The following is a 5,113-nucleotide window of genomic DNA, read 5'->3' as shown; positions in this document are numbered from 1 at the left end:
GCAAGAATACGGAGATTTTAATGTGACATGGGCTCTGTTTCATGCAGCCCCTCTGAGTGTCCACAGCTGAAGCAGCACTGAGGGTCACCTCTGCACCCAGGGCAGACTGAGCTGCAGCCACTGCTGCTGAGCTGTGGAGCTGCAGAGCTGCACCTGCCATTAACCGGCCCTGGCGCTGCTGGCTGCTGGCTCACTTGTGCTGTACGGCATGAGGCATTCCTGCTGTTCCCTGAGACACCTCCAACACCCCATGGCTGTCTGCCTGTTCCATTGTCCCCCCATAAAGCACAGGCCAGGGCTGAAACAAGGCCAGGGACTCAGCCAACTTGGTCTGAATTCCCTGTTTCTAACAGTTATGAATATCCTAAGAGCCTTTTCTACCCCTCTTTCCCATTGGGATTTGAGAAGATGGTAGTGTTGGAGAGCTGCAACCAGCACTTGAGCCAGTTCAGCTGAGAATCTGGAAATCAATATGGGTCAAATTTTGTTCAGGTCCATTAGTAATTGCTCTGTTGGATGCTGTAGTAGAAATTAATTTAATGGCCAGTCTTCGCGAACGAAGAACCGGGGAAGGTCTTTACACCTTCCAGCCTGCGCATTGGATTTTTTAGGTGAGACACAGTGTGCGCGGAACTGAGCCCACCCTTTAATCCTGAGGTTCATCTGCCAGGGCCAAGCACACTTGGACGGTGGCAGTGAGGTCCTCAGGACGTAGATGGATTGCCTTATGGGCTAACGAGCTCCATCTGCCCGGGGAGGGGCCCCGACCGGGAATCGAACCCGGGTCTCTGCAGTGATAGTGCAGTGTCTTTTCCCCTGGACCACCGGGGGCTCCCTGTAGTAGAAATAAGGATGTGCACTCAGCTGTGAGTCCCTGCTTTGGTTTGTGTTGGTCTTCTGATATCAAAGTGATCAGTGCCTGCATTTAATCTTTAGCCTAATAATGGCAAAACATTTGGCATATTTTATATATTCAGGCCTCAGCTTTTGCCTTTGGTGAGAGGCAGTGCTTCCTGGAGAAGCAGAATCCTTTGAGCAGCCCAGCGCAGTGCATCGCTGCAGTCCGAGAGGGGATGCAGAGCAGAGATGGAACTGCAAAAGAAGCCTCAATAAGAAAAATAATTAAACTATAGCACAGTCCCTGGTCATTACCCAAGCAATATCTGGCTGGAGTACTGGAGCCATCATGTCTACCTCTGTAAGAAAAAGCCACAGACATTTTACACATATGGAAACTGCCCATCATGAAGAAACTCAGAAAGTTCTGCTGGGGTGTCATGAGGGAGTGGAAAAATTACCTTAAAACCAGTAGAAAGTAACTGAGCGTCATCTCCTCGCTTTCTGGTTTGCTGAGCTATCCCAGGGAAGAAGTGGTTCATAGACTGACAGGAGGGGCTCTAATTCTCTGCAGACTTGGGAATTGCAGCCCAGGGATGCTCAGCACTGTCAAGTGGGGTGCGGGTGGCCATGGCACCACAGCATGGAGAGATGCAGGAGAGGGGGGACATGGCCTGAGACATGCTGGGAATAGGCATGAAACCACCACTCTGCTTTTGCTTAGGATCTTATGGCTCTCCCTGGTTTTAGCTGTATGTACAGAAACATTTGAAGGGCTTTTTCTTTGCAGCTGCCAGGAGAGCATGATACCATGCTGGGACTCCTCAAAATTCATCCCCTAGCTACTATACTGGGAATTATTGCTCCTACCTGCCATCCCCCAGGGTGCAAAGACAGCACTGCTGGCAGCAGGGCGAGGGGCTGGAGGGGGGCACAGGCTGGAGCTGATAGGCATCAGCCCCTGCCAAAAAAATACAACCCAAGAGCTTGCAGGGCTGGGGCTGCGGCGCCTGCACACTGGGGAAGCCATACATTTGTTTACTGCAAATGTCTCCATAGAAACTCCTTCTCTGGGGCTGAAGATGTGGATCTGAGCTGCAGTGGAACGAGCTTTCTGCCCCCAGCACACCTCCGTGAGCGGCCTCGGCAGTCTCCATGGCAGAACTGTTTGGCAGGAAATAATTCAGACTAATGTATCCCCCTGCGCTCCTGAAATTGTGTGGAATTTAAAATGCTAAATGAACTAAATCATTGTAAGTGTGCAAGCACTGTAATTGTGAAGAGAGGCAAAGTATAAAGCCTGCCTGTTCCAATGCTTTCCAGCTATAATTCTTGAAACCATCTCGTTTCAAAACAGGCTGAGCTAGGAAGCAGAGAAACTGCACCAACAAAGAGCTGCTCCAGACTTTAAAAAGGCACCACAAACGCTTAGGACTTTCAAAGGACAGAAACAGCTGTAATGATTTAATTCCTACACCATCCTTGGACAAACATAGTGTCCCATGCTACCAGGAAGGTCCCAGCTGTTGACATGAGCATGATAAAAGTGCCTTGCCACCTCCTGGCCTGTGATTGATGCAACCAACAAATGAGAAAATACATAAAGTAAAAGAAAACAAATGCAAATTACCAAAATATCTAGAGAAGCAAAGCTGGTGACTAAACTGAGAGGTAACTTTTCAAGAGGCTGCACTGGGAAAGGGAAGATGAAATGTATGAGAGCAGAAAATTTGGTGAGCGCAGCCTCAGGTGTCAGAGGCTTTTAGAGGCTGCAATGCCACAATGGGATAATGAGAGAGAAGAATGCAGAAGTTGAGGATAGGGGAGGGAGCCAGCTGGCATCCCAGGTATTTAAGAAGCAGTAAGAGGAGGCACAGTCCAGTTCTCCCTTGGACTAGCTCCTTTAAAAAAAAAAAAAAAAGAAAAGAAAACAATTATGGCCCTGCACCATGGCTTCTTCCTCCCAGGACAAGCCCTGGGGACAGGCAGTGTCCTTGGGGCAAGGGGCAAAGCCAAGGAGGAAGGTAACCCTCTTCCCTGGGTTACATGGCCAGGCAGCTGCTGCAGCACTGGTGCCTCTCCACCCTCACCCTTCACAGGGGCTTGCACTGGGGAAACTGCCTTCCTGCTTTAGACCCCTGTATTTCATCATCAGGAAAGAAAGAACGAGGGAGCTTGTAATGCAAAAGCCCTTAATAAGAGCTGTGCTCTTACACCAGGCTGCACTTGCATGATAGCTTTAAAGATGCTACCATGTGGCAGCCCTGAAGTGACCTTTTAATTCTGCCTCCCTCTGTTTAATTACTTTTTTTCACATATATATGTCTGGATTGTATCTGAAGTCTCTATTGTCATCCTCTCCCCTTCCAATCCTCCTGTGCCTGACCCCCACCCACCCCCCAGTGCTGTCTGTCCTGGAGCTGGGATTTTACTGTGCTGTGCATGCCTGCAGACGCCCCTGAGGAGCCAGAGCCACCCAGCAGGAGAGGTCACACAAACACGAGCGCTCAGCTAAGAATAAAGCAATAAATACTAATTAGTTTTGGCCTTGCACCAGTGCCCACCATAGATCACAAGCTCGTCTTTCCTGCAGCCTGGAACAGGAGCTGGCCTGGGACAAACCTAACAGTCCTTCGCAGCAAACCTAACAGTCACCTCATGGCAGTGGCAGTGCCCAAGCCCTGTCCTTCCACCTCAGCAGTCATCTCCAAGGGTACCTCCTGCCTGCAAGTCCCTGGGCTGGTTGCTGGCAAGCTGTGGGCAGGAAGGAAGGCGGGAAGGTAAGAGGCAGGTAACAGCTTCTCCCTGCAGCCCCCAGAGCAGCTCCACCACCCTTGTTGCCACCACCCCCCTGCAATGTCACCCGGGTCCCAAATGCCCCTTGCCCAAGGGGACAGCAGCCCCCCACCGCTGTGTCCCTGGGGAGATGCCAGGCAGAGGGAGCTGAGGAGAGAGGGACAGCTCAAGTGACACACTCTCCACCTATGTTAGGTCACTCCTTGCCCCCACCTGGTGCTGGAAGCATCACTAGCACAAGCGGGGCACCAGGCCCTGCTGCTCCTCAGGCACCAGTGGATTTGGCAGGACGTGTTGAGGCCATGGCAGGTGCCACTGTGAGCAGCTTGCTGGGTGTAGCACAGACAGTGGCTCTCGTGCTTGGCCCTTGTGACGGTTTGGACTTGGCTCCCTGCCAAATGCCCGAAAGTTAGGACAGCAGCCCTCTTCTCCCCTCCTTTCTTCCCTTAGGTTAAAGGAGAAAGAAACTATAAAAATTAAAGAACTCACAGTCAAGCTGCTTATATAAAAATATATCTATATTTACGCAAATTACAGTTATATACAGTTAAGATGCTATATACACAGTAAAAGGGGCCGATCCTGCTGTTCTAAGGGACGTGGTGAGATCTGTTTTGTTAGTTATTAGTATAGTGTCCCTGGCAGCTGCCTGCTTGGGTCAGGGGAGATGGATGTGTCTGCTTTTATTTTGATTCCTTGTGGTTCTGCTGCCTTTGGCTTTCACCTTGACCAACAATGGGCCTGCAGGGCACAAATAAAGCCCAGCTGGGCATTATTTTCCCCTTCTATAGGTTATATGCCACCAGGCTTTTCCAGGCTGGTCTCAGGTGATGTCCATGTGTGAATCTACACCCCTGGGAGATGCCTCACTCACACCCCCCCTCCCGGGTTTCTTGTGGCACCCCTGGCAAAGCTGCCACAGGGGACAAGTTTCCCCTCTTCATGAGCCACGTGGATGTTGACAGCATTACACACAACCTGTATTGCAAAAACACGTATTTGTGGGCCCAGCCTCCCTCTCGTCAGGTACTGATGAGGTTTTCGTGTAGAGCTGCAGTGCCTTGTGTGGAAGATGGTGCTGGGTTAGATTTGGATTATTCCTGTTCTGCTGGTTTGTCTCTCAGTTGTGCTAACTCATGTACGTCTTGGCTGTGCTTATTGAGGGAGCCCCATCAAGGACCCTTTCAAAACACATCTGGCTGTTTGCTGGGAGCTGCAGCTTTGTCTGAAATGGAGAGCAAGGCCTTTTGGTAGGCCTAAAAATAACTATTTGGCTCAACTGCTCCTTGGTCATTGAGGCACTTGGAAAATATTGATTTTAATTTCTGCTAAAATAAATAGGGTTTATTTTACCTTGTGATTTCCTTGCCAGTGCCATGGGTGGGCCACCAGCAGTGTGCCCAGCTCTGGGGCCAGGGCAGTCAGTGCTGCCAGGGCTGTCAGTCCCTTCCCACTGCTGGCAAACTGCGTGGGCAGAGCA

At 50.6% G+C, this 5,113-nt stretch overlaps 1 long non-coding RNA gene and 1 other non-coding gene across 2 annotated transcripts; one reads left to right on the top strand and one right to left on the bottom strand.

The window, feature by feature from the left end:
- The first annotated feature begins 241 nt into the window (after positions 1 to 241).
- Positions 242 to 4,862, top strand: LOC114057306. The gene is made up of 3 exons (XR_003571182.1): positions 242 to 524; positions 842 to 4,002; positions 4,267 to 4,862. It is a non-coding gene; the product is annotated as an uncharacterized LOC114057306 (long non-coding RNA).
- TRNAD-AUC lies at positions 760 to 831 on the bottom strand. The gene has a single exon. It is a non-coding gene; the product is annotated as a tRNA-Asp (tRNA).
- Positions 4,863 to 5,113: the final 251 nt, after the last annotated feature.

The sequence above is a fragment of the Empidonax traillii genome, unplaced genomic scaffold, assembly GCF_003031625.1.
Source record: "Empidonax traillii isolate 1590-97213 ecotype Southwest subspecies unplaced genomic scaffold, ASM303162v1 scaffold126:size1624879, whole genome shotgun sequence".
NCBI lineage: Eukaryota > Metazoa > Chordata > Aves > Passeriformes > Tyrannidae > Empidonax > Empidonax traillii.
Note: the sequence above shows the minus strand (reverse complement) of the source record. Positions and strands in the feature narration are given on the sequence as shown.